Source organism: Parasteatoda tepidariorum, chromosome 5, assembly GCF_982258835.1.
Source record: "Parasteatoda tepidariorum strain Cologne lab strain chromosome 5, Ptep-v5.0, whole genome shotgun sequence".
NCBI classification, from domain to species: Eukaryota; Metazoa; Arthropoda; class Arachnida; order Araneae; family Theridiidae; genus Parasteatoda; species Parasteatoda tepidariorum.
Window position 1 is genome coordinate 12453041 of NC_141759.1, and position 25968 is coordinate 12479008.

A 25968-nucleotide genomic window follows, 5' to 3' on the forward strand; every position below is an offset into this window, starting at 1 on the left:
CACACAAAAAAAAAAATTATATATACATAGAAAAGAACGAAATATAGTTTTTTCACCGAGCCTAAACAGTGGAGAATAAAGCAAAAATTAATATGTAAATGCTGTCTTTTTGTTTAAAAAATAAGTAGAAAAAAACTTGATAGTTTCTTACTCTAAGAAAGAAAAAATACTCTTCCTAACAACTTTGTCAAATTAATAGAAAAATATGTATCTGCTACAAAAATGCTTGCCATTCTAAACTATCTTGGATAAAATATGGAATATAAAAAATGGAAACTTTTTTCATTAGACCTGTTATTTTGGAGCAAGTGTTTGGAGCAGGTATTATTTTGTATCGTAACAGCTGGAACCTGTTATCTGAAAATACCTGTTATTGCCCATCACTAATAAACAGTTTCACATATTAATATACATATTATTAAATTTTAAAAAAAAAAGATATTGGTGGTCAAAAAGATCATAAATTAAGTTTAGAAATAAAAGGAATATATAGAAAGAATGCAATTTACTGCCACTTTAAAAATAGAAATAACATTTTACGCCAAATGTGTAAAAGTTGGCAGTTATGACATTATTTAACCTCTTTTAGACTGGCGAGTCTTTCATGCATTCTCAGGGTGAGGATAATCAGGGTAAAAATAAGATAAAACTGGTAGCCAAACTGGTTACTACTTAGTTCGAATTAAAAATTCATTCAAAACTCAAATATTGTATGTGTTAAATTTAAAGTGAAATCAAAAATAAATCTGTGAAATTAGCCATGGTCAAATTTAAGCTACCATTTTCTATTTTTTACTATCATGATTCTGAGATTCCGTACGAATACATTTATGAATTGCCCGTCCCGAAAAGGTTAATGATACTACTTACATTGAAGCAGGAGGATGCATTCTCAAAGTTTCTGACACAATGGCGTCCATAATCTTCATGAATAGCATCATTTCCCAATTTTCCCTAAAATGTAGATTAATAGCGCACTCATATTTAAGTCTTGTGAATAAGAGAAACGGCACAGTTCTTAAATAATTTATAACTATCTATGAAATTGAATTATGGATCTCGATTTCATATCATTGAAGTTTTTACTAATAAAAGTATTAAAATGTTGATGTTTTTGCGTGTTTTCTGAATTATTAAAGAAAAAAAATTGTAAAACACATAAAATTTAATTGTTTTAGATATAAGTGCTTAGTATGTTCCGGAAAAGTTTTGTTTTCATTAATATTATTATTCTCTCACAAATGTATTGATAATGGTTAGCTGATAAAGTTTATTGATATATACTTAGATAGATATTATTGATATATTCTTAGACCATATTGATAACAAAATGGTTACAATTCTTTTATTTATATGTGTTTTTGTAGAAATTTACTTCAGATTGTAGAAAAGGAAAACGAAATTTGTTTGTCTATCGCAACAAAATATATATTTTCATCTTCCAAGTTGTGATGCTATAATGTTAATAACTATCGATTTATATAATACATCCACCAGCGATAACTGCAGCTGGTAGATGTAATGAGTACATTATTAGAGTTTATTCTTAATCAGCTACAATATTTAAGGTGTAGTGATTGGCTCACCACTAGAGGGCGAGTTAATCACTAACCCAATTATAGAATTAAGAGAAGAGGAGCCGGCGCGTAGGGTGGTCTTTGCTCGATAAGAGAATAATTCTGTATTTTGGCAGCTGAGTACCCTTATAATATGATCATAATTGTTTTGTTTATTTGTTTTAGAGATTAATAAATTGTTTTGTAGCTGTTACATTGGTGGATATATTTCAAAAGCTATGATGCACATGACATAAGGCATAGAACTTGACTCGGTTTATAATCTAAATGCTAGTTGTTCCGAATTCGTATTCATTGTTTAGGTTTCTTTAATTCGGTTAATTGTTTAGGTATGAGGACACTTTTTAGTGAGATCGCGTTTTTAGTACAAATAAAGTACTAATTTGATTTATGTGTGTAGAATATCACAGATAAGCCACAGTTTGAATGCCTTAAATCTTTTGAGTACCATATATAATGCACATATATATGAAGCCGTGAGGGATCAGTGGTTTGCGGACATTTCGAAGAAATGAGATTCAATTCTCACCGGCGGCTTTTCACAATGACAGTTGACCACAAAGGAGACATTGCGGACTCTCAACCATCAGGTCTTGATATTTTCGCAGGAATGCTTTTTTTTATTAGTGTATAAAATCTGGATTTTTATAGCTTTATATAGAATGCCTAAAATTGACCGATAAAGTTCAAAATGATTATTATGATATTAGTTCCAAATGATATATTATGTACTACTACCAAGCATTCAATGGAATACCTAATGACAAACAAGCAATCGCGGGAAATACAAATTCTAGTGAAATGGAACCCCGAATTAGGTATGATACTTGTATATAAATGCAACAATAAATTTGTTTCCCAATGTAATTTTTATGGTCCTGTTAAATTGAAAAGTATCTAGTGCTGGCCGTGAAGGAATGCCCCCAATTTTACAAGGATGCAAAATGTGCCGATATAAATAACTGAAAGAGAATTCAAACCCTTCAGTATGTATGTATCAGATGTACTGCTTAGCTTTGTTGGAGAGTTTCTTTATATGCATATGATTTTTTCCGCTATATATGCTCTGTCTCTTTAAGCTACAACATTACCATTGAGTTGAATCCTCTACAACATTCTGTTCTATTTTGAGGCTCTTGTTTTCGTGAATATAACCTTATTGTTGACCTAATAATTTCCTTAAAATACTGTATAAGTTAAAGAAGAAATGTTGATTCTCATTTTTTCCACGAGTGTATGAATAGTTGAATGAAATGTGTTTAAATATGAAAGTATGAAATGCCACTTTGCTTTTAAACTATAATTCAAAATCAAGTTGGCATTTCATACTTTTATACAAAACAGCGAAATTATCTCCAAATTTATATTTAAAAAAAAACATGGGAAAATAAGCACAAATTTATATAAGTTAAAAACTATAATAATATATAAGTTTGAACTATAATTCAAAACCAATGTGGCATTTAATACTTTTATAAAAAAACACCAATGAAATTATATTTAAATTTAAAAATAAAACATGGTAAAATTAGCACAAATTTAGATAAGTTAAAAACTATTATCATAAATAAGTTTGAAGAAAAAATGCAAGGTGGCATTCCGTACTTTCTGAAAAAACAACGAAACTATTTTAAATTTCAAAACAAAGCATTTTAAAATTAGCACAAATTTACATAAGTTAAAAAAAATATCATTAAAATTTAGAATCTACAGTTGTATTTCAACTGTTTAGGCACCTCACTCTTTGTTGCTCATCGATATTGATATGTTTCGTCTTTTTCTTCCAACATTCTTTTCCTCTTCTCTGGTTTTTGTTCTTCAACGGCATCCATCAAACTTCGCAAAAAATCATCATACCTCTAACATAAAAGCAACAAGCGAATTAGGCATAACTTTCGAAATTTAGGAAGATGAAATTCTGGAGGAACTTGAAAGGTTGTGATAACTATTTCATGAGATTGTTTTTAATTTTAAAGGCTTTATTTTCATGTCAAGGTAGTTTATTTTGTACTCTTTGCGTAGAAAAAATTTTTTTTAGGGGTGGTAAATTTCATTTTTTAATGTTTGATTCTTTGTTAAGTAATTTTGATAAAAAGCTGTACTCCCACCACTATAAGTAAATGATTCAAAAGCTGATATAAAAGAACACCTCTCCTTCAGTTTCTGGTATGAATTCTCAGATTTGACTGTAACTTAACAGAGGCTTCACAGCCAACACTTGAATCTTTTCTCTTGCCAAAAGCCATTTAGTCTCAATTTATATCATACCATCTTTATGGAGGAATTATAATAGAAACGGAGACAGAAAAAGAACTTGAAATATTTAGAAACGAAATGGAAAAAACTGGATCATACCATCAGACGAATGTACTCTGCTACAATTTATATCCAGTCAAGTCAAGTTTCTGGCGTAAAGGCGATAAAAATGTTATCAAAATTAACTAATATCCGGAAAGATTTCATTTTAAATGGTCTGTCAGTCTATAAAATATTTTGCCAAAAAAGGCTGTAGTTGAATGAGAAACATTTTTAGAGAATCTATAATCAGGATGAGAAGAAAAAGTGGTATCAGAGCTACAAGGTCTACCAGAATGTGTCCCATTATACATTAACGTGTCCATTATACGAGGATGCAATAGATGCTTTTAGAAAAAAAATTGTTGGGCATTTATCCTTAAATGTAGACCTCTCATGTATAGCTTATTTCTGACGGATACTTGCATCACAAGTTAGGACATGCTCTTTTGCGCCATGTATGCTGTGTCACTTTAATCTGGAACAATACCAATGATTCAAAGGGTAAATATCCCAACAGTTTTATTTGTGAAACAGCCTTTTGCATTACTGTAAATTACTGTTTTGCATTACTGTACTGAAGGTGCATGCTTTTGAGAACAGGAATATCTAGTCGAACTAATATCTATCATAGATTTGTTAGATAGCTGGGTGGCTTATAATTCTTTGTCTCATTGTCTCATACCACTACTTAAGTAAAAAGGAAAATAATGCAAGCCTGTTCAAAATTAAGGTTAATTAGTTATGCGAATAATAAAGTATAAGTAAAAGCGATTCTGTTACATGTAACATACTTCTACAAATTTTCTTTGCCTTGCCAGAAAAAATCGGAAGTATTGTTTATACAGGAAGTACTACTACTGTGACTATCGGAACGACTCTGTAACTTAAAGCGTTTAGGAATAACTATCCTCATTTTTCTTTACATGTTCATTACATATGATACCCATAATGTGCGCTGTAACCAGACAATACCATTTATGTAACACTCAACTGTATCAATAGTTGAAACTCGAATGAAGAAATAATACCGAACGCAAGTTTATCGGTATACAAAAGCACTTAATGATTCCTTTTAAGTAGGGGTGTGTAAAAGGGGTATTTTCTAGCAGCGGTTCCCATTTCTTTCAGCTGTTCTTTCTTTTTTTTAAACATTAATGCAGAAAGAATCTGGAAAACAGAATTTTTATTAAAATGTCCTATGTCTTAATTCAAAATTTTCATTTTTCAGAATTTTCACAGAAAAGGAGTTCTTTAACAATTCACTTTTTTCAAAGTTGCTATCTAAACAGTAAATAATTTTACCTCCTTAAATATTTTCAAACAAAGTTCTTTAGAGTCAGTATGTCTAACTAATCGTAATTGCATGATTATCTGGTCCTATATATTTTTTAAATTGTTGTAATGGTGCTCAAATTCATTGCAAATCATAATTATTAAATCCAAAATGAAATTAAGCATTATAACTTATATTTCAGAAAAAATCTGTTGTAAGAATTATGAGAATTGGGAGAGTAAGACAAATAAAAAATTATAACTGATGACATGATTCTTAACAATAACCTACCACAATTTCTCCAGTAATTGTAACATTGTTTTTCATTTTCATTGACACTGCACTGTATATTTTACAAAGGACAAATGCCGTGTAAACGTTTTAAAAATATAATGAAAATTAATTATTTTTAAACTACCAGTAAATTAAATAATACTATATTAAAATTCACAATTATAATAATTATATAAATTTACTATACAAATATAACTATAATAATTATATAAATTTACTTAAAAACAATAACCCAGCTAACATAAATTTATTTATTATACTGGAAGTTCGAGGTTATAACTTCGCTAAGTAATTTGTGCAGGTAATATTTTAAGTTCCGAAATCAGCTTCATAAACATTCTTCATATCAGCTTCATAAATTGTCATATTTATGATCTATTAGCTAATATACAATTAAAAGGAATACAAGTTATGATCGAAAAAAATGTAAATATTTATTTCCATATAAAAAATTTTTAGATAGAAGACAATCCTTGAAATGTGCCTTTGCAGTATTTTTTTTTAATGCAAAATGTTTATCGCACTTGGCAAACTCTTATAGCAAATTTTTTTTTGTTTCTGACTACTTCTTAATTTCATAATACTGTTACATCAAACATTATAGTAGTCTAAGACTTCAAAATTGGCGGTTTCGCCACCACTAAAAAATTCTCCAAATGAAAGTGCTGTTGTTAGCCGCTCTGTTCTCGGCGCTTATTTATGATCTATTTGTTAGTATACAATTCAAAAGAATACGAAATACGTTTCCAAAAAAATAAAATATTTATTTCCATATAAAGAATTTCTACAATAAAGGTAATCCTTGATATATACCTTTGCAGTGTTGCTTTTAATACAAACGATTTGCAATGCCTGTCTTCTTATGTGTGCCACTGTCACGCCAAATACTATGCATACATAAAATTTTCGACTACTAATACATGGTATTCTTTACACTGATATCCGGGATTCCTGTTATAAACTGAAATTTTTTCTAATTTTTGAATGCAATAAAGAAATTTTATTGCATTTTATAAACGTTGTTGAACAGAACACATAACTATTGAATTTGCGATATTTTACGTTAGCACTTTGGTCAGTGCTAGCCGGGTGCGAAATTCGTATCGACTAGCCATTACTGGGTTTCTGGTTTCTTCATTAAAAGGTTAGCGCTCTATCCCCCGAGTCACCATTTCTTGCAATGTTCATTTTTTGATGCTTTTACGCAGTTTCTGAGTTATTACTGTAAAAAAAATTGCAAGGGGCATAAAATTGTACTGTTTTGCCTATAAGTGCTCAGCATGCCCCGGAAAATTTTTATTTTTACTAACATTATTATTATTCTTCAAATATATCGATAATGGTTAAATGATGTATTTGATTGATATATACTTAAAGAAAAATTAATAACGAAATAGTAGCCATTCTTTTATTTGTATGCTTTTTGTTCAAATTTACTTTAGGTTATGGAAAAGTAAATATAGTATATATATTTCATTCCTCTTGATGAAATTACTCCTTTGTGCATCTGCAAAGCCCATTATGGGGGTAGGACAGGGGTGAAAGCGAGACGGAAAAGAGGAAAGGCTGGTAGTAAAACCATTTCAGTTATAGCTAGTTTTGGGGAGGAGTTTACTTATTCTTTTTTAAAAATTTTCAACAATATCTACTTTATCTTGGAAAAGAAGCAGTTTTATATATATGCCAGAATTATAAAAGAAATCTTGATAGTTGCAGATATTTCATTTTTTTCGAAAAAATGCTGGAATGAAATGTTTTACGTACCATGGGGTTGGATTGGCAGAGAGGTAATGTAATCTCTTATCTACATTTTCTATTTTTCGCTCCCCTGTAAATATGTATATACTGGTTTGTCGATTTTGTTTTTACTCACTCTGTTGAAAATTTTGTATATATTTATTTTTTCGACTATGTAAATAGCTTATTTTTTCTGTTGTTCAGACTTCTTGTAATCACCCTTGCTCCTTATCAATTATTATTCAAATCTCTTTTCCTTTTTTTTGTTGTTTATATCACACATTTTACTGTTTTGTATATTAATCATTCGAACGCATGTGCCTGATGAATTTAGCAGTTTAATCTCAAATGAATAGGCTAGTGCCGCAAGTCAAGTACCTCGATCAATACGCTTACATTAAAGCAATGTTTCCCAAACTTATGACTTTTGTGTACCTATTCTAAATTTTTCGTAACGCTGTGTACCACTAATAAAAAAATGAATGAATTTTTTGCTGTAAAAAATTGCACAAAAGTTAAAAATCACAACTCGCTGTTGACACCACTAATTAATTAACTCTGTTAAAGCTGCAAAAAATAGCAAATAGAAAAATACATAATTGTAAATATTCATGACTAGCTTAGATTTTAAATAAAAGATTTTATAATGTTCGTTTGTTGCAAGATATTTCGCATAAGAACGCTTACCCCCGCTAAACTGTTCCCGTACCCCTGGTGGTCTCACTTTGGGAAACACTGCCTTAAAGCATTAGAAAAGGGAAACGAAATTTCCTTATCTACCACATCAAAATATTAATTGCATTGAAAATACATTTTTATCATCCGGCTTAAGCGAAACATACTTGTAATATAAGTTAAATTATCACAAACTTTACTGTTCTGTGTAACAGAGATGTCAACTGTTCCGGACACGTCAAAATAACTAAAAAAAACGGTGAAAAACTACTAAGTAAATTTTTCAAATATTTGACTATTTTTCTTACTTTTTAAAAGGTATTGCATGACGTAAGTAATAAGAAATCGTGAATTATATAAACCTACGAATTATTTAGAAATAGTGGTGGATAAAAATCTACAAAATTGAATTTATTAAGGGGGGTCAGGACCCTTTAACGCCTTAAACGATACAATGAAATACCATATTTTCGACACACTGTAACTATCTTTGAATTTATCCTAAAGCTATGAAATTTTTTTTATCATTTACTAGCACTATTATCAATATAATTAAATAGCTAAATTCAAAAAAATCATTCATAAAAAAAATACAGACTTTTTTTAATATAGTGAAATTTTTTTATTTTCGAAAAAGTGAGTTTCATTGCGCGCAAAGCGTACGAGTCAAATATCATCAAAATAATGTCAAACTAATTTTAAATTAAAGTTATAATTACCCTAAACCTGTGTTACCTAATATTATTTTGATATACATATATTTTAATTTTCTAAAAATTAAAAAAGTTTAAGTTTTTCAAATTTCTATATTTTTGGCACATTACACAATTATTTAAAAAAATTTTAAGAGAGTAATGGTTTTTATAGTAGGTACCAGTTGTAGCAAACCATATCATAAAACTTTTCCTAAAGTTTCGTACAATTCTATCAATTAGTTCTTTGTACGCAGTGCGCACAAGTTCAACATATCACATTTTGAGAAAAATGACTTTAAAGTTAAAAATTTGTTTTTTTCGAATACCACTCAATATATTTTTCTAAAAATGCCTAAATAAATAAAATAAATCATTTTACAATACCTACATACAACTTAAACAGTAATACATTAACTAAATTTGACTTATAAACAAAATAAAGTAACATTTCACAACGACTTGTCACATAACGAGCATCGAGTCAAATAGTAATCAACTTTTCAAACATTAGAAATGATTGATACAAAAACCAAACCAACCTAAATGATAGATTTTTGAGATTTATAAAAATCTAAAAGATGATGTTTTAAAATAAATTTTCAAAAGCAAACAAAAGATTTTCAAATTAGTAACTTTTAAAAAATTGTTTATAAAAATGACCACAAAGTTAAAATTTTGATTATTATAACAATATCCATTTTTATGTTTATCTAGAAATCCTAAGTAACCTCAAAGACATAGATATAAAGGAATAAATTTCTTACATTTTATTATTTTATAATAAAATCAATATAAAAAAAAACATTTAAAAATTAAAAGCCACCAGAAATATACATATCCCCCCCTTCACTTTTTTTCATTCTCTCATTTTCACAAATCTTTTTTTGTCGTTTCACTCTACGAGCTACAATAGACTGTTCACTAGCTCGCTTTTCAGCTTTTGTTACGCGGAGTTTATCTTGAGCATGAAAGTTTTGCTTTGCTTTTTTGTTGATTTGTAGCTCCAACAGTTTCATAATAGACATCAAAGACTTTTTTCCATCGTTAAAAACACAAACACCCATACATGCAGCTATTTCGGCAACATTTTTGCCAGCACTAGCAAATTTAGGGCAAAACTTCCATATGAGTGAGTTCAACGACTCATTTGGGTTTTGGGTCTTACCCCCCAAACATCTTTTCAAAAGAGACGGATGAGACAGATCCTTAAATATTGGCTTTATTGCCTCCATAACAACTTTAGCAACCAGCATTGGGTGCTTATACTCATGCACTTTGTTGTTATGCACAGCTTTATTATAGCTGCACCAACTATTTTCGCCTTTCGGACAAAACCAGTGCATCGGCTCTTTATCCGTGCTGCAAGTATGAGCCCATATGGCCCAAATCGCTGTTCGCATGTTGACTGAGTTATTGCTGTTTTGGCGAATTGCATTGCCATAATAACTTGTAATTCTATTTATTGTTACGTCTGTCAGTCTTCCCCGACCACCTATCGTCTTACCATCTGAAAGCCTTTTTTTGCCATATGAAGTTTTGAGTTTTCGCAAACGAGTGCCCATTCTCTTCTGTATGTGTCCCACACACTCCACTTTGGTTATCGAAACATCTTTTCCATATGGCTTTGCCTCACAAATAGCCTGGAAAGTTTTACAATCACCATCGCCAATGTATGTTTCATACTTGACGTCATATTTTTCTTCAGATCTTTGGAAAATCCTCTTCATGCCGTCAACCTCCATTTTTCCAGAAGAGCCGGCGTGATTTTTCTGGCACACTGTTTTATGAGAAGATAGCCACTTATGATATCTCAAGCCAAACTTTGGACCCTTGTACGAAGCACAACCTTTGCAGAATGTCGACATTACTTCTATGTCAACAGCTTTTCCTGTCTCGCCGCCTACCAGGGTACATACGCCTATTAAAGACGTATGACCTCTGGTTTTCCAGGTGCCGTCTCCACTGACGGTTAGACTGTTTGGATTATCTGATAGACACTTTTCCTCGTTAACTGCCTGTTCCATGGATGACAAAGCAACTTCTTTTGATACTTCCAATATTTTAGAATTAATTTTATCATAAGATTTCTGAGTTATGGGCTTGGGCAAGCACATCACAGAACAAAATGTCTGCAGACTTGAAAGTCCACCACCAATGCACCGCATTGCAAAAACAGATCTTCTGTTTACTTCTGGAATGTTCTTATTCACTCCTATCAGTTTGCAGCTTTTAAAAACATCCCTTTTCTGACATGCTTGACATGTTATTTCAAAAGAAGACAACAATCCACACTGGGATTTCTCAGTCATTTTCAAGGAAGCATGACAAATTCCACAAGCAGCTACATTATTGAAAAAACTTATCAAGGAAGCAACATCAATAAGGCGATAACCATCAAAAGTCTCTTTAGTTTCAGTTTCGATATCCTTGAAACTGGAACATGACATCGAAAGCTTTTTCTTAGAAGCACTTTTAAAATCCTCTTTTTCAATAAAAACATTGCAACTGCCCACATTTACACTTTGCCGAAATTGATTTCCACGAAATCTTCTCTTTTTTGGTCTCTGACCAGATCTACGAGGATTATTCATGATTATTTATAATAAATAAATCAAACCGAAACTAGATTTTTGACTAAAATGAAAGCTAATAGACGAATGTACAAATATTAATCTAAGATTAAAAAACGCATGCAATTCGAATATAAACAAATAAAATCTGCAAAGGGTTGGAGCAGAGTTGAGTTGTAGACACTTTAAATCTCAGATTATTATTAGAAACTATAAGATAAGCCCGAAATGAAGCAATTCGCGACCACGCCCACTAAAGCAATTGTTGGTGAGTGACTTGTCTTCTAACCCTTATAACTTTTGAACCAATTGAAAGATTTCGAAATGTAAGATATGAAAATGCGCAGAATAATGCAAGGAATAAAAAAAAATGATTCTTGAAAAATCGATTTTTTGAGAGTTTTAAGGGTCCTGACCCCCCTTAAACCAGAAAAACAATTGATAAACTACCACTTTAAAATATATGTTTGTTGTCCGGAGCAAGTTGGCATCTCTGGTACAATAATCATTTGACCGCATTCGCCCGTTGAATTTGGCAATTAATCTCAGATGAATAGGCTTGTGCCGCAAGTTTCGTACCTCGATCAATATGCTAACATTAAAGCATTAAAAAAGGGTAACGAAATTTCTTTATCTACCACAACAAAATATTAATTTTAATTAATATACATTTTAATCTTTTGTTAATTGAGCATTGTGAAATTTTTAATTGTATATTTATTTATAATACATCCGCCAGTGAAAACTTCGGCTGGTAGATGTAATGAGTACATAATGAGAATTTATTCTTAGTCGCGAACTCAAATTCAACACATAGAGCTTGACTCGTCGGCATGTTTTCCAAATGCTACCTGCTCTGAAATCGTAAAATTGTTTAGGATTCTTTAAAGTTGTAGGAGGACATTTTTTTTTGAGAGAACGCGTTTTAAATACAAATAAAGCATTTTTTTTATTTGTGTGTGTAGAATATGATGGATTAACCCTTATTAGAAGGCCTTAAATCTACATATGATGCAAATCATGTATCAAGAATTTCTAGAATAAAGGTAATTTTAAAATCGCCTTTGCAGTATTTTTTTAATGCAAAGTGTTTAACGAACTTGGTAAACTCTTAAGGCAATTTTTTTTTTTTTATGTTTCTGACTGCTTCTTAATCTTGTAATACTGATACTCCATATATTGCAATAGTCTAAGACTTCCAAATTGGCGGTTCCGCTACCACTAAAAAAATCTCTAAATAAAAGTGCTGTTCTTGGCGCTAATTTATGAACTATTTATTAGTATACAATTCAAAAGAATACGAAATACGTTTCCAAAAAATTGAAATATTTATTTCCATATAAAAAAATTTCTGCAACAAAAGTAATCCTTGATATATACCTTTGCAGTGTTGCTTCGAAAACAAACAATTTGCATGGCTTGACTTCTTATGTGTGTCACTATCACGCCAAATACTATGCAAACATATAATTTTCCATTATACAAAATTTTAGCTGCTACTACTGCATAAATTTTCCAAATGAAAGAGCTTAAGTAAGCCGCTACGTTCTTGGAAATTTTGTGATCTATTTGCTGGGAGTTGAAGCAAAATAAGTTTAAAATAAATAATCAAATTGAAACAAATTTGACTACTTCCTAATGTTATAATACTACTATTTCAAAAACTACCAGTCTAAAACAAAAAATACATTTATTTTTTTATTAGTGGTACACAGCATTACGAGAAAGTTAGAAAGGGTGCACAAAAGTCATAAGTTCGGGAAACACTGTAGCAGACTATATGCCTTTTAGCAACCTTGGGTAAGATGAAGAGGCAATTGCAGGTTCCTCAAACAATACCCAAAATCGAAGCAACTTGTGATTAGTTAAGTCAAAAGTTAAAGCAAAAATAATTCTGCAACTTGAAACATAGAACATACTAATGCAACATCTTTGTTACTTTCCTGATAATTTTTTTCTCTTAAAATTTTAGTTTCATCTTCAAACTAATTGACTAGGAAGTTCCTTATTTCTTACCGGTAAAAAGTTTCATTTACATGGTTATACTAATTCTAACAGTTTTTTCGGTGATTCGCGATTGACAAATTATTTTGAATCAGATATTGATTATGTGGGTTCGCTTTATTTCTGGTGATGTTATCTTTCAATAAATTATCAACCTTGAATCTCCTCCCATGCTCCTAACTGTCCGTTGGGAACAATTCCCTTTCATTTTTTCTCCGCTGGTGCCCTTTTGGGCATCCCAGTTCCAACCGTTGATTATCGATCTAAACTGATATTCTCAATAGGAAGAGAATGATTTTCTTGATCCATTTTGCAAATATGTATTTTCTTGAAATAATGAAATTTATGTTACTTTTAATTTCGTATTCTTCATTTTAAGCATTTTTTCGCAAAAGTCGTCCTAAAAATTCAAAGTATCATATAAAATGCATTTTTACTGTATTTATTTCTTGGTTACTCCTTGCAGACTTGTCTTAATTATTTTTATACCTCAAGTTTTTCTATCTAATGTGCTATCAATTTATTAAAACATTCGCAGAAAGTGGAGCTGTTGGTATTCTTGGTTGTTTATTGAAAAGATATAGCCCCCTGATCGTAATCCAAAATTTCATTATCGCTTACAACGTCGCATATTTCTCCATGCTTAGTAAGAGAATAATTTATTTTATCGGAAAACATCCTTTGTGAAGGATGTCTGTCAAGTGGGCGGATCTTGAACTTACCCGATTCTACTATCCGAACGATCTAGTACTGACTTTGGGCGGAGATGAATGTCAACACCATTCTTAAGAAATTTATGACATATATTACTCAGTCATCTTCATACTACAGGCGAGTAGGACAACCGAGCGCTAATTAATGTGTTTGAACTCCAACTATTTCGATGCCCCTGTTAATCAAAACAGAAAACTTTCAAAATATAATTAATTATAATTACTGGTAGTACCTGATCACATGCATTTTCCATTTCTTAGACCTTTAAGATTAACACTTAAACAACTTAATTACTGTGAAACAAAGATATCGAAGACTTGAAAAATATTTTTGTTTTAATTACTGGTAAGATTGTTTCTGTACAATCATATACAAAAAAATATGTCTTTCTGTACAATCAAATGAGTTGGACTTCGAGTGCAGCGGTAAGCGTACTAAGTATGATGAGGGGATAGCTGCAAGGATTACGGGCTCGCTAATTAAAAAAAGGTTTCGTTTTCAGTGTTGTGATAAAATTTTTAGAAAATTTATTAAGTGTTAAAGTTTACAGTATAATGTTACAATGTATAATGTTTAAATGATAATGTTACAGTATAATGTTCGCCTTGTGAGGCAAGAGCTGATTGACAAATGACTCCTAATTGGCATATTATTATGATTTTCTTTTCTGATTTTTGTTTTAATTATCTCGGCGTTTTAGTTGGTTCAATTTTTGTCTTCTGTTTCACGAGTTAGCTACAGCAACTTTTTTTTTAACTGTGAGTTTAGACACAGTTAAACATTTATGTTATTAATGTAAAGTATAGCTTTTTTCTAATTTAAATACTATTAATTAATCAATCAAGATAAGGAATGAATACGGAAAAGACAAGCATAAGTCTTGATTTTTTTCAGTTTTTTTTAATAATGTTTTCAGCATAATTAAATTTCCAAATAGTGGTTTACTATGAAATTTAAAAATTCTTATGTTAATTTAAGGGGAAAAGAAGTTAATTTAGCCGGATTTTAAAGAACGCGTATTTTTTTATAAAATATCGTTTTAAAATTTATATACAGCTGTAGAATATAATGTTAGGGATTATACGGTTAATTAATATACAGTTTTAGAACTTAGACGAACATGGCAATTTAAAATATTTTGAAAATGATCCTGACTAAACTGCTGAGTTATTAAATGGGCGATGTGTAAAGTGTCTTACAAAACCACATGTCTTACAAAAGCCATCGTCAATGATTTTCGTCTTACGTCATTACAAATCGAAAGCTATTTTAACTAAGTAAATTTGACTGCAGTTTGAAGGTAATTTTCAAAGATATTTTTAATAAAAAATTATTCATTTTGTCTACTCTGAGGAGAGACCAAAAAGTAGGCGTTACTATGCGTCATATATTTCCGCCCACAATTAATTGTATGTTTTGGTTTAGTTCCTTGTATTTATTAATAAAATATGTTGATTTTTCGCATCTTTTTCAACAAAAAAAATTTGTAAAAGAAGCGGTAAAAACAAAAATAATAAAGGAAAAAAAAGTATTTGGCTTTACGTAGAATGTACTGTCTAAGTTTGCGAAAGTTGCCAATATTATGGGTCGAAAAGTTGAAGCAGATTAAATCCTTTAACGAAGGAATGGTAATCTTATAAGTGATAGCAACAATAGATTAAAATTAGCAATACTATCCTTTTGGTGTATTATATCTTGAAGTTATTTAAAGTTTCAAAAATATTTTTTAAACTACGACGACGAATTAATAATTTAAATAAATACGCTGATTAAATCTATTTATTGTTTAATGGGCTTACACAAGTCTCAATAGTTTTCTTTTTAGAAAATTCCTTCAAACTTAATTGTTGTTTTACTTCAACTTTGAAAAATTTATTTCAATGACTGCTCCAGTTGTCAAGTAAGCTATTGTTTGTTAGAAAGGAGAAGAAAAAAAAAACGGTTGCAGTAGTATAGAATAGAGATGGGTCAAAAGTAACGTAACAGTGACTTGTCACAGTGACTGGAGCAGTCACTGTGACAGCCTGTTCCAACCAAAAAGTTGTCACAGTGAAAAATCACTGCTACTGTCACTGTTACAAAAATCACTGCTACTGTCACAGTGACAAATTTCACTGTGACAAATTTCACTGCTACTGTCACTGTGACAATTATCACTGCTACTCTAGCTGTTCCAAATGCCACAGGTATATTCACTGCTCCAAAAAACATACTGAAATACTAGTGAATAATGCCGGCCGATGCTCCAGCTCGTACTCGACTTTACACATTGTCGACTCCCGGGCACTTCTTTGGCACCGTATTTTGAAATTCGCCAATGTTACATTCGCCAAGTCGGGTTTCAAATTTTCTCGCGAAAATCTTCGAATATTAATTCGCGCATGTTTCACTTGCGACATACGATTTAAAGAACGCATGACTGAACATGAGGTGTGAATAAATTTAGCTGCTTTAAAAGTTTTTGTGTATTATTATTCTCTTTTTATTCGGACTTCCTGAAACACATATTTATTTCTTACTTTTTTATATCCTTTTTAGGATAAAGTTCTGTTGTGGGTGTAGGATATATGAGTAGAATATAGCTTTATAATTATTTTTATAAATTTATTGCAAATAATTTATGGTGTCTTTATCAAGCATGTGGACGCAATATTCAATAATGCAGCAGGGTTTTGTACCTTATTGTTTAGTTTTTAAAACCTTTAATTTAAGTAACTACACAATTTATGAGTTTAAGCATTTTCATTTTATATACGTGTAATGATGAGGAGATTGTTGCTGTCAGCTTTATACATGAATTTATTCTTTTTTACTTTTCTGACATTGATATCTATGATTAAATTTGATGTAATGATTCCCATTTGCAGTGCGAATAATATTTGCTTCCAAACAAGTGTACTTTTGATTTGACACTTTTTTGCAAATGTTATGTCCCAAACGATAAATTCCTTCATACGTATTAGCCAACTCCACAGCTTTGGTAGCCAGGACTTAAAAATTTGTAGCAGTTAAAGTATATTTATGAGGTGAACACAATTTTGATTAAAGAAAACTTTTTATGATTTGTAAAATAAAAATATAATGTAAACAGTAAGCATCAACTTTGACATTCTCATATCATAACTCATATCATATAAGGACAATCTGTTTATTTATTTCTGATTCATTAAAGACAAGATATTGAGTCAAATAAGAGAATCTTAATAATTTTTAAATTTAATAATTTACTTTAAATAAAGAAAGTAGTTTTAAAGCAATATGGTTGAAAGGCTGAGGACTTACACTTTTCTCAAAAAAATTAATCGATGTTATAATAAAACAAAACTCTTGCGATCAGTTATCTCAGCAAAAGTAAGATTTTTATTACCAAATAAGAAACAATTATTACCATTCTGCAAGGAACAAATAAAATAAAATAGGTCATACAGTTTTCAGACACACAGACTGCATGACAATCTAAGAATAAATGTTTGAACTTTTAAAGCAAATTACATACAATAAAAGCTATTGAGTGAAAAAAAATTAAAAAACAAGTTGCTACAAATGAGACTATTATATGATTCCAGCAACTTAAAAATTCTTTTGGAATTTAAAGACTAATGAATACTATTAAATAATAACAGAAAAGTTTTCTGTGTCTCTTTTGTCTCATTTTTGAAGCAGAATATAAATTAAAATACACATTTCACTTTTACTGGTCCTGCTTTTCTTTGAATCGTTCTTATTAAAATAGATGAATCGTGTTAAATAACGTTACATTAAGTTAGTAAATGTGTTTTCGCACTTAGGAGGAAAAAAAGGCCTAATTTTAGGTTGACAATAAATGTAATAATTTTCATAGTATTTTTTCCATATCTTATTTAGAAGCCCAAAAATTGAATAAAGAAATTATAAAATATATAGACCAATTGTTGAGTTATAGAATCTAATAAGCTAAAGTTATTATAAAATTATGAATAAAAAGTTACAAGATGGATAAGTTATGAAATTAATGAAGCATAGAATGAAAGGATAAATATATATAGCAAAATATATGATGAAATTAATTAGGAAACAATTAAAACGAAGGTGAGTAATTTCAGATATATACAAATAATAGTGATAGAAGCAAGAAAAATGGAAAATATCGGAATTTTCCCTGACAAATTTAAGAAACATTAAAAAAAGTTGAGCAGCCACAACTTTAAGTTTTAATAAATATGATTTGATGTTATAAAAAATAAATTAACTATACGAAAATAGTAGTGAATATGTCATAGATTTGTTTCTTTATGTCATGGCTTTACTAGAAATATTTTTTCTCCTTGTTTTCATAATAGCACGCATTTTACAGAAAATATTTGAACAAATTTAATGAAAATATTTTCAAATTTTTTTAAGGACTCTCTTATGAAGAAAATATTGTCAATCAAAAGTTGTTCAGTATAAAATATATGCAATTTTTTTAAGATATTGTAAGCATTTTGAAGAATACATATTTTTTCCAAAATAGAAACAATTGAAAAAACCTGGTAAAAATAAAGGAAATAAAAATAATTATTTTTCAAACTGCGTAAATTTTTTTTAATACTTTTATCTTCAAAAATATGTACACTTAATAATGTGATGATTTATATAGGGGATTATTTTTTTAGACTTTGGTTATTAATTAAGATATTCATAAGAAATTGATTATTCTGAAGATATAAATATTTTATTACTCCAGATTTTCATTTAATTTACAAGAATAGTTTCTATTTGAAATTTTTTTTAACCGAAATATGTATGTAATTAACTGAAATAATTGTGTGTATGTAACTTTTTCTTTATAGAAGGACGAAGTATTTTGATCTCGTTATTTGAATTTTTCTAGTCTTAAACAAGGATAAATTTAACTTAATTCAACAAGCAACTTTTAAAAATAACTATGAGCGCGAAGATTCGTTTATGACTTTTGCGAGTGCTGTATTGCGGCGAGCGTAGGGTTGCCTCTGAGTGAGGGTTACTAGATAAGGCGGTGAAACAGTTGACAAATAAAACCGCGGCGAGTGGAGGTGCCCGGGAGTCGACAATGTGTAAAGTCGCAGCTCGTACCCTGCAAATGGAAGTATTTTCGTTGCTTCTAAATTCAAGCTGCTCCACTCTGAAAAATATTGCTGTTATTTTTGATCAAATATCATAACGAAGTTCAGTCTCTATTTCAGTTTGAAAAAAATAAAAAATAAAAAAGCCATGATTTCTATTTTTATTTTGATAATTTTTATAATTTACTATTAGATAAATTGTTTGATAATAAAAAAATCTTAAAAGTCATCTTGATACAATATTATATATTTGAACAAGATATAATTCGAATAAATAACATTTTTGTATATATTCAGACGTAGCTTAGTTTATATTCATACTTGAAATCTAAAACAAATTATAATTTTTAGTGATTTTTCTTCTTTAAAGGGAACTGAATTTTCGGTCATAAATATCAATTATGCAGCGTATAAAAAAGTAAAATTAAAAAAAGTATATAGATATGAAATATGTTCGAAGAAACAGATATTATACAGATAAGACTAGGATTTTTTACATCAAGTTTCCAGACATAGCAAGCATTTTTATTTATATCTTAAGGCGTGAAAAAAGAAAGGAAAAATTTTATCTTCTTTCTTCCCCCTTAAATCGAAAAGTTAGTACAAGTTACTAAATATCAACAATGATAAGTAAAAATTTCAAGAAATATCTATAAATATTTAAAAGTACGTAATGACGATTTAATGTTTTGTAAGCTATCTTACACTCGGAAATCAAGTGTATAGTGGGTACAATGCCGCGCTAGTGTACGTAAGGTCTAAGGTTCGATGCCTTGGAAACGCATGTGTTTATTTTACTTTTTTATTTATAGATTTATACCTATCAAAATTTTGCGGCTAATATTTTCTATTAAATTTATTCAAGCAACTAAATACAAGTCGATATCAGTTGCATACATAAAATTTTAATTTAAATATTTTTTTAATAAATTATTTTATGATTTTTTGAAAAATAAACGGTAAAATGTCAGGTTCAAGAAATCTTTTAAAATGTCTACTTTATTGGAAGAAAAAGTTTGTTTAAATATCATAAAATAAAAAATAGATGTAATTTCCAACATGAGTGTTCGGAGAGCCGGTTAAATGCATATTTGGCAGTGGCACATGAACTTAAATAACATTAAAGAAAGGCATGTCGAGCAAATGCATACCGGGTAGTTTCACTGAACCTTAAAAAAACATTGATGCAGGGCATACCGGGCAAATGCATGCAGGGCAATGGCACTTAACTGGACCCAGTATACATTTCTGTAAATATGTATATACTAGTTTTTCGATTTTGTTTTTACTCACTCCGTTATAAATTTTATATACATTCGTGGTAGAATAGTAGAAATCACATAAATCTCGGTGCACGGCAGCGAAGCGACATCAACCGATTCATCTGTAGTAATAAATCGATGATGAGGAGTAGTGAGGAAGAATGGAGATGGGGGGAAGAGGGGGTGCTCAATACCAAAAAATAGACAGGGACAGTGATGACGTATTTCATGACGTCAAACGACGCGTCCTTCCAATCTCCGTTCCAAACATTCTGTTGAACGATCCATTTAAATGGCATTTCCTATGTTAATTTAAGACGGCAAGATTTTTAGTTGTTTATTGACATAAATAAAATTATTTAGCGCTTTTAAGAGACTTATTCCTAATTTATGTAGTTTTCTTTATACGGGGTATCAGTAGGTTTTACGAGTTAAGTGCATTAAATGCTATAAAAAAAGTTTCAAAATGGTCAAGTTATCTTTAATTTTGATATATAAAAATTTAAGCGTCAATATTTTTAACTCTTGTTTCACGTTTATAATAATGTCTTATTTTATTTAGAATTTGTTACATATTCTTTATCTACATCTAATTTTTTTCTTTAGTTATGGATAGGCATGCATTGTTTTTAAAAACGTTTTGTAATTTTTAATCTATAATTAGATTGTATTTATCAATACTAATGTCTGTTTATTTAATTAAGTCTGACGATTAAATTTGTAGTTATTGTAAACTTTGTTTGCTTAAGATTTTCTGATTATTGCTGCTAATTCTCATTAGCTTTAGTTTTTAACTACTAAATAGGAATAAATTATGTTACTAACTTATTGTTAAATGTGCACAGAGTTTTAGTTTAAACTGAGATTTATTTTGACTTGAGATTTTTTCTTGTTATATTTGTCAACATCATCATTAAATAGTTTTTAACAATAATTTTATGCATTAATTTTTTGAGATCATTAAGATACCTTATTATTAGATAATTAATATTAGATTATTCTTAACGTTACTAGTGTAGTGCTAAGTTAATGTGTAGTGTTATGATAGTGCAGTGTAGTGTTATGTTAAAAGGGTCAATACTATGTTTAGTTTCCAGAATTTTAATATATAGAATAGCTAAATTATTTTAAATTTTTTTTTAATTTTCATTTTAAAATGCGAGAGGAACAATTTTTGTAGGTGTTATATATGAATTTATCTTAAAATCTCAGATTCCTATTTTATTCGATAAGAAAGTGCAACATGAATTTTTTAGAAATCTTTAAAACATACTTATCCCATACAGAAACTTTTATTTAACATTCATATTTATTAATCTATGTATTCACATAGGTGTTTAAATTTTACTTATATAATAATATTAATTTCGCATGCATTTCAAATAAATATAATTCAAATTTTTAAGAAATTTTTTAATTTAGAAACTTAACTCTTTAATGCATGTATACATATTTAGTTATACAGCTTTTATATTTGGCAAATGTTACTGTTATCACTTTTTAGAGAATAAAATTTGCATTTAACAGTCTAAATCAAAATTTTTTAAATTACCTTCATAGTAATATTTTATTTGTTACAGTGAACGTAATATTCAAGTCATCCAAATTTATTTCATAATTTGGTTGTAAATATGTTTTAAGATCTGTCAACGTCTGTGTTAAGATCTTGTTTACATAATATTTTTTTTTTTTTTACTTCCTATCATTTTAGCTCAAATTTATTGGTAAATTTACTATTTTAAAAACGTGTATCTTAAATGCTTTATAATTTTCACTAACTTATCTGACTTTATTCATGCTCCTTACATAACTTTTTAATTTGTTTTTAAATTTTCATTATTATTTACAATTAATAAGTTGTCTCAATATTATAAAAAAAAATTTATTTAATATAATATACATATTTTAAGAAAAATTAAACATAAATTAGAAATAACATTTTTCAAATAATAAGATTCACAAATTCCCGATTTCCAGATTATAACTACAATTTATATGGTAAATATTAAATACCAATTCTCCCAATCATACATACAAAAAGTTTTCATAATCATTTACAATTAATAAGCTACTCCAATTAATATCATAAAAAGAGATTAACGTAATATTAATATATGCAACACTTTTTCTTGCCCTTTCAGTGGTTAAATTCGACTCTATATTAATAAATTCAAAGATTTAGTTGACCCACTTTTAACTACATGAGAAACGCCATATTGTTTGCTCCGTTCGAAACTTTGTTTGGAACGGGGAGAGCTAGTGACGTCGTTGATGACGTAGGACTAACCCTGTCTATTGAGAGGAGGTTCGTGTGATATGGACAATCAAGAAATGTTGAGTGGCATGCTGTATAATTAAATGACAATATAATCATTAGTAAGGCCCGGATTTTGATGACATTAGCATTTTTTTGCATTTTTTGCATTTTTGGGCATTTTTTGTCCTTTAGAGCATTTTTTGAGATTTATAGGGCATTTTCTTTAAATTTGGGGCGTATTTTGCATTTTAAAGCATTTTTTAAATTTTTTGTTAATTTTTTTCTAATTTTTATTATTTCTTATAATTTTTTATTATTGCACTGGCTTCCAAACAATGAAGAAAATCTCTAGGATATTAAAAGGTGAAGCAACATCTTTTCAAATTAAAGAATTGTCAGTAAGTGTGACCGTCCTTTTCAAGTACGCACCAATAACATCAGTAGACGTTGAAAGAAGCTTCTCCTGGTATAAAAATTTGCTTTCAGACAAGAGACACTCGTTTACCTTTCAAAATATTAAAAAAAAATTTAATAATCCACTGTAATTCTGATATTTAGAAATATTATGAGATGGAAGTTGTTATATTCATTTAAGTTTCTATACAAAATGAAAATATTTTGGAGTCAATATATTTTCCTTTTTTTTTGCTATTTTAGGATATAAAACATATTTTTCAAACTTTAATGAACGTAGAACAAGTATTGCATTGCTTTATATTTTTGAAACGACTCATAATAATTTTAAAGAGTAAAACATTGTTTTAGTTCAATATTTTTACTTCGATTTAAGTCATGTCATAAGGCATTTTTAGCGCAATTTTCGCATTTTAAGGGCATTTTTTGCACTTTTTAAGGGCATTAATTGAGATTCTTTAGGTCATCAAAATCCGGGCTCTAATCATTAGCAATATAAATATAAAACAATATAAATAAACAATACAATATAAATCATGAAAATTATGATGATCGATATTATTAAGGAAGGTCTGGGTTAAATATAAAATATATATGTATATATATTTACAAAGCACAATAATCAACCCAAATTGAATGAAAATTAATATAAGAATAAAATAGATATTTACAGTAGGAAAATAATCAATGAGAGAAATTTATGTCGTGAGCTCTGTTGCAGTGGTGACCCAGGTGTCCTGGTTAAATAACCACTCGTCTTATGAGTTGCTCACCACACTAGTCTTAATCATACTACATATTTCTCGGGGACGACCGCTTGGGGTTATACATTTATTTTTTCGACTATGTAAATAGCGTATTTTTTCTGTTATTCAGACTTCTTGTAAACGCACATGCATCTTATCAATTATTATTCAAAAAATTATTCTTTTTTTTTTATATATATCGCACATTTTACTGTTCTGTATATTAGTCATTCGACCGTTGAAATGGGCAGTTTAAGCTCAGATGAATAGGCTAGTGCCGCAAGGCAAGCACCTCGATCAATGCACTCACATTAAAACTTTAGAAAAGGAGAAGCAAAATTTCTTTATCTACCACCATAAAATATAAATTATATTTTATATATAATTTATAATAATTTAAAACGTTGAAATATAAAATTTTAAAAATAAAATTAAATTAAACAATAAATCCGCCAGTGAAAACTTCACCTGGTAATTGTAGTGAGTGCATTATGAGTAGTGATGTGCCGATCGATTCATTTAAATGAATCGATTCTTTAGAATCAATTCACTAAAATGAACGGTTTTATGAATCGATTCTTTTTTTTAATGGTCGTTATAATAGAAGAGTGTTTATAAAAGGAGGTCGTACAAATTAGTTTAGACTGTTTTAGTATTTGAATTCGTTGATCTAGGTCAGGGGCTCTCAATATTTTTCGGCTATGGAACCCTAAATAATTAACCTTCTTTCGGCGGAACACCTGACTTTATAAATAAAGTTTTTTAAGGAAATACTGAACGTTATAGCCTATTAAAAAATATTTTTAAAGTATTTAACTAGAGGAAGGAAGAATTTTCATCGTTTTATCAGTAATATCCGAAAATTAAATTTTCAGCTCTTGTGCTATATTTAGTCTAATTAGGAATTCCATTTTAGTGTTTAAGTTGAAAATAAATAATTTGAAATAAATAATATAAATGAAAATTTAGAAAAACTGCCAAAAACGTTGGAAATGGTGATTAAGGAAACATATTTCCTTATTAAAGAAGATAATTATTTTGATTCGAAAAGTGTAATGAGAAATACCAATGCAATATTTTATGAATGCCTGTCCATTTCATAATTTATGCATTATATTGTTATTAGAAATATTACATTTTCCTTAAAAAAATGCCATTTCTATTTTATTGGTTATATGTTAAATAAATTGTATCTAAATAGAATCGTATCCTCAGATTGTATTTAAGTACAATCTGAGGTTTTGAAACTCATCACTGGTCATAAAAAGGACTAACTCGCTAACCCCCCCGTAACTGTTAATGGAACCAAAGGGTTCCATGTAACACGATTTGGGAACTACTCTTTCAGACCTTGTGCTCTAGGGGGCCGAAGTTGAATGTTCTACTTGAGTGGCTATAAAAGTACTATCTCGTGTAATCGCTGTAACTTTTCCACGGAACCATAGGGAACCACAGGGTTCAGAAGCAGAATATTCCAGTTAAGTGGTCAGCCGAATGTGGCTAAAAAAAGTACCAACTGGCGGAACCCTTACAATTCTTGACGGAACTCTAGAGTTCCATGAAACACCATTTGGGAACCACTCTTTTAGATCTTATACTCTAGGGGGCAGAAGTTGAATGTTCTACTTGGGTGGCTATAAAAGTACTATCTCGTGTAACAGCTGTAACTTTTTCACGGATCCATTGGGCTGCTTGGAACACCAATTGGGAACCGTTAATCTAGGGTTCAGAAGCAGAATGTTCCGCTTGGGTGGTCCAGTTGAATGTGACTATAAAAAGTACTAACTAGTGGAACCCCTGTAATTCTAAATGGAACCCAAGGGTTCTACCAAACACCATTTGAGAACTGCTAATCTAGGCAAGACTAATAATTTTTTTAGAATTTTAATATTTGTAATTTTTTTGTTAAAATTTGTTTAAAACAACAATTTTATTAACTTTTTTTTTCTTTCAAATTTGTCAATATAAAGACCGATAACTAACAATAAAGATATTCGTAAAAAAATAAAACAGTAAATTACCTTATAATAATGAAAAAAAATTCAAAATGTATCACGTGAAACAAAATAATAAATAGTTGAATTACGTTTTAAAACTTAAAAAATTAAAAAATGAGAGGATGTGAATTGATATTCTATAAGTTTGTCTAAAAGTATTCCTAACGAAAAATAAATAAATAAAATAAAAAATATCCCCCCTCCAGCATTAAAAAATTATTTACTCTAAATACTCGAATTTTTCGCAATAAACAGTTTTTCAACCACTTAAAATAATAAATAAATATTTTTTTTATATTTTTCTTAAGAAAAAAGAAAGAAAAAAAAACTGTCCTTTTTTCTAAAAATTTTTAGTTACATGCCCCTTTTCATAACCCCCATCCCTCTGAAGG